Here is an 11,533-nt window from a genome sequence, read left to right as displayed (position 1 = left end):
GGTGTTGCGAAGGTCGTCCACCAATAACATCTTTTTGCGTCCTGTCCCTTGAGGAAGAGAGACGTGGGCCATTTTCAGTGTGGCTTTACCATCGGTGATGTCAAACTGGTCATTAGATTGTTGTACGTGTTGAATCTTGTCCATGATTTTGGAAGGGGTTAGTTCTGCAGGTCTGCTAAACTCGATCCAAACAGGGGATTTCAAACCGTCGTGATCTATGGATAGTGTCAAGCGATCGTCTTCTTTGGGTTGACATTGTCGCTTGAGTGAGGTGAGCAAAGAATCCCACATCTCGGTGATGAACCCTTCTGCTTTCTCCAACGGTACGTCGGCCTTGAAATCTTTAAACTTCACCGTGTAGGTGTAAGCCGTGGTTCTAAATTTTCTAGAGGAGCGCTTTTCCGTCTCTCGAATGGAATAGTACTTTTCAGGGTTGACTAAGGGTGGTGAACTTGGTTTAGAGGTATCAAATTCTGGTTCACTCATGTCCTCTTCAAAATCACTGGCATGAATTTGTGCCAAGATTTCAGCTCTGGTACGAGGTGATAGATCACGTTTCTGCCTCTTGCTTTCTTCTTCTTCTTTCTTCTCGAATGAATTAGATCGTTTCATCTTGAAAGCAAAAAGTCAAATGACTCAAGTTCAAACACCATGAGCTACTTTATAGTCATGGCAGACCAGCGTATTTAAAAGGGTGTGTGTCTTGTCCTTTCACTATTCATTTCACTCTCAAGCCGAGCACAACGATGGAAGAGACTAACCAGATGGAACGTTTCGTCAGAGCTTTGCGAGGGGTCATTAGAAAATTCTCTTCAGACCAGCCTACGGACTACTCTCCTTCCTTTCGAGATAAAAGTCAAGATACTTGCTATATCTGTCAGAAGAAAGGGCATTGGTCTTCAGAGTGTCCAGACCGTCAAAAAAGAACAAAAACAGGGACTAAAAAAGACAAAAGTCAAGATACCTGTTATTATTGTAAAGAAAAATGAAATTGGTCTCCAGATTGCCCAAAAAAGAAACAAGAGGAGTCAGAAGAAAAGAGGGATTCTTCAGAAGAAGAGAGGGATTCTTCGGAAGAAGAGAGGAATTCTTCAGAGGAAGAAGAGGAAGAAAGAAGACAATTCTATTTACAAGAGGCAAAGAAACAGGAGAAGAAGAAAATAAGAAGGGAAGATAATGAGGAAAAGACGGTGAAGAAATTTAAAAAACAGAGAGACTAAACAAGGAGAAAGAAGAAGTCAATGAACTTTTTATTAAAGTGTTGTGTTGTGAATTGTGAATTGGATTGTAAAAATGGATAAAAGAATAAATGAATGATATAAGGTAAGTGTCTTTGAGTTTTGATTTTAAAATAAGAACGTACACTCACGCACTCATACACAGACACGTACTATAAGGGTAAAATGGGTGGGTTGTTTTGAGTTATTGGCAAATTGAAATTGTATTTCTTTTCGAGAAATGTGGGTGGCCCTGAAAAGGGCCTTTCTCTTCATGGTGAAGGGGTGAGTTTAAGCAATCAACTTTAACTGCCTTAAGCCTTTGCCACGGCCAAGGCCTACTTCTGGACTTCGTAATGTTGATGATGATGATAATGATTGGGTTGAAATCACTAAGGGTGGTACGGTAGGCTTAGTCACAGGGTTGACGTGTTTAGCTCGGGAAGGTCGTATTCTCTTCGGTCGTAATAAAGAAGTCTGATACATTTGTTTCAGACTTCTTAACTCCGCTAAAATGTCCAACAGTACCGTGACCGTTTGATTTTTACCCTCTTGTTTCTTTGCTGCTACTTCTTCTTGCTGTTGCTGCTGTTGTTTTTTTCTTACCTCTTCTTCTTGCTGTTGCTGTAGGAGAAAAGCTTGTTCCGCTTCCTTTTGTCGTTGTATAAATTTCTCCAATTCTTCTTTCTGTCTCTGTCTAAAATTCTCCACTTGCGGTAATGAAGAAGGTAACGCAGGTTCCGGAACAAATTCTTGCGAGGAGAGAAAATCCACAAAATCCCAATTCACCTCTTCTGAAAGTAAGTCCGGGTTCCCTTGGGTGGTCTCCCCTGTTGGTGCAGCCCAATGGATCGTTTTCTGAGTTTCCGTCATGTTGAATCACTGTCGCATAGATTGACTGCACACAAGCGCTAGCGAATCTATATAGACCAACAGACGTCACAGACTGCTCTCTTCGGATTGGATGCGGGCTGACTGAATTTTGTAACGCGTGATCGGATTGGTGAATGAACTCAATCCGTTTCAATCCTTTCTGTCCCTATAAATAAGCGCAGTTCACTGCATTGATTCACCTGTTCTCGGAGCCTCAAGATGTGGACCGACGTTCAATCTTCAACCCTTGTGTCAACAATGATGTTCAGGACGGACATGCTCATGTATGTCCGGTCCAAGTGGACTGTTGTTGATAGGACAGATACTAGTCTATGGATGAGGAGAGTTTATATAGAACGACAAGGATGTCTCAAGAGGGTACTTGTGTATGGACCGGCAGTTAGAAGGAGTTTAAGAAGAAGAAGAAGATGTGACAGATGCCATCTATGTTAATATTAATATTAACATAAACCAAAAGGCCCTTTTCAGGGCCCCCATATTTCTCGAAAAGAGATAGCCTTTGAATTGCCTACCCCTTTTTTAAAAATTTTTTTAAAATTTTTTTTAAAAAAAAAAAAGCAAACAAAAAATCCCATGTTAAATTTTCCTTGTCGCTAGACAATCCCAAAGTCTATTCCCCATGTTAAATTTCCCTTGTCGCCAGAGTGACCCACGATTTTTCTCCGTGTTAAATTTCCATTGTCGCTAGAGTGACCCAGGGGTCTCTGTAATGCTAACTCGCATTGTCGCTAGGGTGCCCCACTTTACTACTTATATTGTTCCATACATACTTTGTGTTATTCATAAGATTTCATCTAGTTTTTTCTTACCACATGTATATTTGACTTGTAGTTAAAAGTAAAGCTTTATTGCGTAAATCTTTCTTTTTCTTTAAAATGGTTAGTGTGATGTATATTTAAAATTGTGTGCGTTTGTTTATTTTTCGTTTCCTTTCATTACATGATATTTTAGTGTAATATTGTATGTTGGACTTGATCTTGTCCAAAATTGAGTTCATTTCTACTTGACCTCATTTACTTCTATTATTTCATTCATTGTAAATAACTAATACATAGCTAAATTGCTCTTCCTGTGTATGGGCTTAATATCAGTATCATTATTAATAGAAAAGGTAAATATGTTTATCTGGGTCAAAGTTTTGGATTTTCTTATCTGAATTATACATTATTCAGGTTATTGGTTTTATAAACATCAAGATCATAGTATAAGGATATTTTCCATTAGGTTATCTTTTTTATTTTTGAAGATGCTAATTGTGACCTGAGGTTAAGTGGAGAACTATATAATTGTGTAATTGTGAGGTCTTGGTCATTCATGCGTTTGGATATAGCACTTTCAAGTTGTATGTTCTCACCAGGAGCTTTGGGATGAATTTTTGACTTCAAATTATTGAGCTCAAGCGATTATTTATTTCGGAAAGACAAAAGTGCTCAGATACAATTCTTGGATATAGACATTAACTGGAATTTATACTGAATTCAAACACTGAATTATAATGATGTGATTCAACAAAAGACAGGTGACATATCAACACTTTATAAGCTATAACAGGCTTGAAAGGCTTACCCATCCACACCCTCAAAAGTATTTTAATTTTTTTTTAACTTGGAATTTAAATCTACCAGTAACAGAACCTTTACATGCAGGAAGCGACAACAGCTCTGAGCTGACCTGTCCTAGTTCTGACTGCTTGGTTAGAACCACAGAAGGAAACTATTTCTTGTCATGCTTAATACAAACTATATTAAGCGTGTAGTTAATACAATCATCTGAAGGGCTGACATTTCCTTTTTACCACCAATTGCTTTTTTGCAACTGTGTCACTTTCCTGAAGAAGAAAGAACAACCATAACAATAACAAAATAGAAAGAAATTAATTACAACTTCTGTACCATTATCAGTTTAACAATAAAGCTGCTGAAAGTTAAATAATACTCGTTAAAAGCGTTAAGGAAATAAACAATGAAAATTAAAGCATTTAAGACCTCATATTCCCATATATGCGTACTAGCCAAATATAATGACTACGAATAGACGACTTGTAATAACATGCATAATCTGAATGTTCAACAGATAGATTACTTTTCCCAGAAGGATCCATCGTGATCATTGCATTTAGTAACTATGTTTATGAAATTCTATGGCAACATTTCATTTTGATATTTTTTTATATTTAGTAATATTCATGGAAATATTTAATTTATAAACACGTTTTGCAACTTTCATACATCTAGCATACACATTAGAATAGGTGGATATTGGGGTGGGAGTTGTCGATTATTTGACCTCAGTGTCTCGGAAAGGTGCTCGTAGCAATATCTTTAGAGGATAAGCACTATCTCTGACTAGAAACTCTTGCCTCAAGATATGATTGTTTTCTGCGTTCTCATACAAAGGGGAATTTCTGAGAACCCTATAATCATGTGTTGACCCCAGCCATCCAACAAATGCATCTCTTGTAAGCAGTCTGTCGTCTACAACTATTTGTATGTATACTAATGCAAAGCGTTTTCTGTTAATATGATCTCTTTTCGAGACATAAGATTGACTGATCTGATATGTGTGTCATCAATCACCCATGCAACGTAGGGAATACCATTGACATCCTGAAAGAAGCCGAATTAGTAGAACGCACTATAATATGTCGGCTCTGTTGAAGGCGGTCATGATCAGGTTATTTGATATATTTGTTGAAGGCGGTCATGATCAGGTTATTTGATAAATTTTAATCACTGTCTGCTATAAACTAGGTAACTTAATGAACAACACGAGGGAAAATATCAAAGAGGTTCGCAGTCTCTCCAAAACCTCCTAAGTTACTGACATGCCATAAAAATACTAGTAGCTGTTTAGCGGGAGAAATTGCGTCCCGTCACCCGTCTTTCCTGAACAAAGCATCTTCAAACTCTGCCACTAGCAAGTTATAGATAGTTTTCCCAGTCCTGAAACTCATGGTTATCAATATTATATACAATTTCCTCAGAAAAACCTTTCACTTTGACCACATGATCTCGCCGAGCTAATATACCAAGCAAAAAAATATCGTCAAAGTTATTCACTAAGTCAGTTTCTTTTCCCTCTATCGCGAGGAGCTCCTCACAGATTGGCAGTATGACCTCGGCGTCGTTCAGAGCCGACATATTATAGTGCGTTCTACTAATTCGATGGCGTTGATCGCGGAGCGCAACGTTCTCATTGCTTGATTGACACAGAAACGTGATCTTCTTGGTCAGGAACGGGTCTCACGTCGTCGACTCCTATCCCCCCAACCAACCATTCGTGTTTATCAGCACTGACGTCCAGCACTGTTGGATTAAGAACTGTTAGCTGTTATTGATAGCTGTTGTTGGGTTTAACGCCGTTTTTCAGCACACGATAGGCTATACATGGCGGCCATTATTAATGGTGGAGGAAGAACCCGGGAAAGCCCCGGATAGAACCACCGACCCAAAAGAAGCTACTGGCAAGCTTTCTCACATACCCACATTGACCGAATCCTAGACTTTAACCAACGCAGACAGAGGTGAGATGGCAGTAATCCGTAACGGAGAGCGCGTTAGACCACTCGGCCACCCGGATTAAGAACTGGTTAGAAATATATAAAGTGGATATGCATTCATATTACCGGGAGTGCGTCTCTTACATCTTTAATGTGCTAACTTGGTGTTGCAGGACTTTATTAATGGGTCAGTGACTTTTATTGCATCAATGGGACGGCTCCGGTGGCCTAGTGGTTAAACGTCCGCCTCTGATGCGGAAGAACGCGGGTTCGAACCCCGGCTGAGTCATACCAAAGACATAACATGGATATTAACTAGGCACTCTGCATTAAAAGGTTAGTGTTAGCACTGGTCAGTCTAGTGTCAGGATAATGTGACTGTAATCGCCGAAAATGCTTTACCGTCAACATTACCAACAGCACCTTTATCACGAACAACATCACCGAGTCCATCTCCGTAAGTTGCTTGTAACTTGGTAAACTTGTGTTTACTACCCTGGCCATGATCGGTCCACTTTGTGCATTATGTTTGATCATTTTATTTATTATTTATTTATCTAATCAGCGATCTTAATCACTTTAATATTCATCAACAATTTCATCAATGAGAGATCGATAAACATTAATATCCACGATGACGCCGGTAAATAATCTTCGATAAATATTAGATATTTAATTTATGATTTCTGGATAATTATTACCAGCACGTTTTCCTCCAATCAGAATTTCTAGTCGTTCTGCGTCGGAAAGAACATTATTATGACAAGCAAACAAAACCACTTCCCCTTGATTTAATCAAGGAAGGAAGACAAATTCCTGTGGCACCTGGAGGATCATCATAAAATTCTTCTTCAGGATCTCTTTTCTCATCGGATTCTCTTTGCTTTTGACATCATGGAAAAATTTAAGATAATCATTGTCACTTGTAAAAGGTTTATTTTTGTGCACATATTATACGTCTTTAACCCAATCATCTTCATTTTTCCAGGAGTCAACAAATTTAGGTTTTACATATTTTGATACTTCACTATATCCCCGTGCGGTAATCAATACTGCATCATTAAAAACTTGTTTTGAGAGATTCAATACCTCTATTGTAATTTAGTCTTAATATTAACTAATTCTGGAGACTATACAGAAGAATGTGGCTGAGATATTTTGTGAAGGAGATCGTCGGTTTTCCTGTTGCTGCGGTGGAGGGAGTTAATATGAAGGTTCTTGCTCAGGAGGTTTTGGTTGAGAAGGTTCTAACTTATTTGGCAATTTTGGTATGTTTCTATTTTTCTTGTTTCTCTAACATTTCAAAATATTGTTCTATTCTACCGCCATAAATCTGATACACCGGACCACTCGTATCTACTTGATTAATATCCTGGTTTACACACACAAAAAAAGCCATTTATACCATGTTTCACGACTTACGCACTGAACATATTTTAGTTTTAAAAATTCACGCATCCGAGAAAAACTTTCTGCCACAAATCCACCTAAATCATTTACATCATATTTTGTTTTATTGTTTGCATACCATCCTCAGTAAGTGTTTCCTTAAAACTAACTCCCTTCCTATCCTTCTTTGACGATATTATTTCTTCTTCCTCATCTTCATCCTCTGGTTGTAGTTGAGCAACAGGTCGTACGGCATCTATCTCCACGGGAAGATCTCGTAAAATCCTTCTTGTTTGTTTAGGTCTTCTCGCTATCTTTTCAGTTTGCTCAGCAGTCTGTTTAAATGACGGAAGAAGACCTTCAGTGCCTTCTGCAACTCTTTCACAAACTTTTGTAACAGGCTTAAATAATTGTTCTGTACCTTCTTGTGAAGGGCAAATTTCTGTTGATCTAACAAGAAAACATTTGTTGAGACCAGAGAACCATTAATTAGATTTATGGAGACAAGCGCGTATCATATCGCCATACTACCATGTACGGTAATGTCCTTTAGAGGGAGAATTTTGTTCCTAATTAAACATTTGTTTATACAGCAGCCAGACGGACTATTAGGGACACGGAAAACTTCATTTTCATGGTCAAGTTGTCACAATTGAGGAATCGCAGAAACTCTGTTACTCAAACTACCAGGTCAAGCTGACCCTGACTTTGGCGCCTCTGGAAAAAGGTGGCAGAGATATTTGATTCTGATTGGTTACGTTAAATAAGAGGGCGTGTTTCCCACACAAAATTTTCTAGGTTTTAAAAATTACCACATCGGAAATTTTAATCAGTCTAAGCTTTTCTACGTGAGAAACCTGAGTAGGCTCCGAGGGATTTGCAAGAAATTTCTCATTAAAGAACTGTTGTCCAAAGGGGACTATTGTCGAAAGGAACCGACGAAATAATTTGCCGATTAGAGGGAGGAACGTTGAAAGCAAAGGCAGTGTGACAATTCCATGTAATTTGTTGATACCATATATAATGCTTTGCTGAAGTTATTTACTTGTATTTACATGAATCTTTTTTCTACATTCGTGTAATAATTTGCATTATGAAGTATAACTGTGATGAGTTTATGCATAGGAAGTCGTACATTAATCTTCTTTAGATAAGTTTGACGAATTGTTTGAATTTGTCGTCTTGTTTACATGAGAATTATGTTCTAAGAATTTAATACATTACATTAGTTAATAGGATTACGAGAATCTGTGTGAATTCACCGAATTTAGAAGATTTCACGTATGATTAAGAATAAGTGTGTATTGACTGAAATGATTTAGTAATTGATTGATGTGATGCATCCTATTCATTCGCTGTGTAAATTGAGGCTGGCTCAGATCCCCAGGCCTCGCGTATGTGTTAATGTGGAAGATCAAGGCGTAACGAATTAGCCATTCGACTAACAGGGTCATTATAGGACATGTGGAGTCGATTGATAGCCTTAGCATCTGTTTAGCCCTGATAGTAAAATGATAACGAGGGAAAATAATGAAGAATTAACTGTTTCATAAATAACGGGAAATTTAGGTTGTCTCTATTTATATTTATTTAATAGGGGGAAAATAGCTCCTGAGACGTATAATCCTGAGACGTGTTATCATGAGACGTATAATCCTGTGACGCAATCCTGCGACGTATTAATTTCTGAAACGTATTCTGAGAGTATCCTGAGACGGAGGGTGGAAAGTATCATCCCGAGATCCAAGCGTCTGAACAGCTACAGTGGAAGCAAACAACCGAGGACGAACAGGTTATGCAATCGTACAAGACGTTGACTTCGATTGTTCACTCGATCCTTTGATGAACTAAATCTATCAGTAAACAGATCGGCTATTTTATTTAAATCTATTTGCGTTTTCTTTGTATTTCGGTGAAAGTTTAAATTTCTAAAAGCAGAGTATATTCCTGATGTAATGAATTTTCACAGTGTTTTTTTATGTAATTGATTAAATTGTTTGTTTACATGTACGGAGGCTCGTGTTGGTTTGTTCTATATACCTGCTCAGATCTCTATTTCACATATAAGTTTCACCACTTATATTTATATTTACTCGAACCGGGCAATAACATCGAGGGCGGTCAACCCCTAGATTTCGAAAACCAAATTTGGCGGGACACCCACCAGGGACAATTCTCCCCCCATTACACTTCTGCATATTTACCTTGTGCTTCTTGTCGTTGCTGTAGGTTTTGCCTGACAGAATCATGAACAGGAAATTTCTTTATTGCTTCTAGACGTTCTCGAGCTAATCTAGCTGTGTAAGATTCTTTAGCTGTTGTCATTCTTGATATGATAATGATTTAATTATAGCAGCAGAGAGGGCGCGACCACCAAGTTGGTTCAATTTCGCAATATACGAGTATGCATTTAAATTTTTATTTCGGGAAAAATATAATTAAATGAACTAACCCAATTAAAGAAATCTCAGAGTGGTTAGAAGATTTTGATTTTGATGTTATTTATGCCATTTAATCATTGGGTTTTTATTACAAGAGTTTATTTCGGCCTTTGGACCCTTCCAAAAGATTGGTCTGTTCGCACTCTCTGCTGTTATATATATGCTGAATGATAATCCTAGCGTTGATGATCTTCGACCAGTGAGAGTTTCTCGCTTAAATTGTGTAACTGAGCGAGTTACAGAATATTTCACAAATGCGATATGTGGAAATGGTATAACGGATCTGATAAGCAAAAATATAAATGAGTAGGCCGAGGGTGTCCGTGAAAATGGATCTACGATCAGAGACATTGCTGAGTTGGAAAAGAAATTAAAATTTCCTATAAGGGTGAATACATTAACTGGAGAGATTTTGTGCGAATCAAAATATAAATCAAAAGCAGCTTTGATAGAGATTGTTGATCATGACGTACACGTGTGGATTTCGGACATAACAATATTTCCATGAAACTGAACTGTTTAATTTTATGACGGTGATATGTTCGACTTTTATCAAAACTATCAGGAAGAGTGAATCTCTATCGGTGTGGTTATTTGAAAGTTCCAAATATGATGATTATGATCAATTTATATGATCTAATGGTGATAATTATCATGCAGAATATCTTCAAGACAAAATGAAATATCGTGCGTTGAAATATACCAATGATGTTGAATGATTTACCGGTAATTGTTTTACCGTTCCGTCAGCTGCTGCTCGCTTTGATCAGGAGAAAAATTCATGGAAACCGACAAGATCGGAATTTCTTGATGATATACAACCCAGCTGTGTCGAATACGGACATGGGTAATTGTGGAATACTAAGTATTATTATAAAGATGTTATCACAGTCGATATGGTTGCATGTTATCCTGGAAGGTTTTATTTGGATTGGGAGAGTGTTCTGAGTATTTTAAGAGATTTCGACATCCAACACACGAGCTGATTCGGGTTGCAATGAATGGACCCTTGCCAGATCTCGATTTAACTAAATCATTCGAACTTGCACCGAAAAACCTTCATCCGATTGTCGCTGTTTGGCTCGGTTGTCATTTTAACAAACGCGGTTGGGCTCCAATAGTGCTATTACGATACATGCTCAATGCGGAAATTTTTACATCGTTAATCGTAAGTGATGCAATAATATCATATCGTCCACATAAACAAGTTCGGCTGCCTATCTTTGAGAGATCTGGTCTCGACAAGATCTTTGAGCACAATCTCGATGCTGTAGAATACGAAACTAAACTTGCAAAAGATCTTGGAAGAAATCAATTGGGACGTTTACACAAGGAGGTTCATGTGATCATAAACGACACTGCACAAGATTAATCATGGATGATGCTGAACTTGATTTCATAACTGCTGATACAGAGAGGCACATCTGTTAATTCGGAATAATACCTACTTATCGGATGGACCTAAACTTGCAACAATTGTTAGTTATATTGATGGTGAATCACCAGCTTACTCATTTAAGATCTTCGATGATCGCATACGTCTCTATAAATTTATTACTGATGTCATACAGGTTTCCTGATACCACGGATAGAACTACCACAGATTCATTTTATATGGGTAAAAAAGCCTGCTTTGTTAAAGATTGGTACCGATGCATCATGGGACGAATGGAGAATAACAAAAGAAAACATACTCAGTTATTCTGAACCCGCCGACGTTGATTGAACCGAAGGATATATATCATAAAAATATTCGAATGTCAAAACCATCAGCAACCCATAGGTATATGATCCCGTATCCAGAAATAAAATGGTTTATCTTAACGAGTCCAGAGGTTCTGGTAAAACAACACGTGCGCTTGAATTATTCCTGAACCATGGTTCAGATAATCTAGACATGGTTGCTTTGATGCCCATACATTACATCAACAGAGACATCAAAAGGCGAGAATTTAAATCTCATACTTATCACAGCTTCTTTGTGTGAAAGGAGATGCGTGGACATCTGAATTAATGGGTGATAAATATATCCCTAAGACCATTATTTGGGATGAAATATCCACGTTATCCGTGGAGATATTAAAAATGTTTCT

This window comes from Sinohyriopsis cumingii, chromosome 10 (assembly GCF_028554795.1).
Source record: "Sinohyriopsis cumingii isolate HCF-2022 chromosome 10, ASM2855479v2, whole genome shotgun sequence".
Lineage (NCBI taxonomy): Eukaryota > Metazoa > Mollusca > Bivalvia > Unionida > Unionidae > Sinohyriopsis > Sinohyriopsis cumingii.
Note: the sequence above shows the minus strand (reverse complement) of the source record.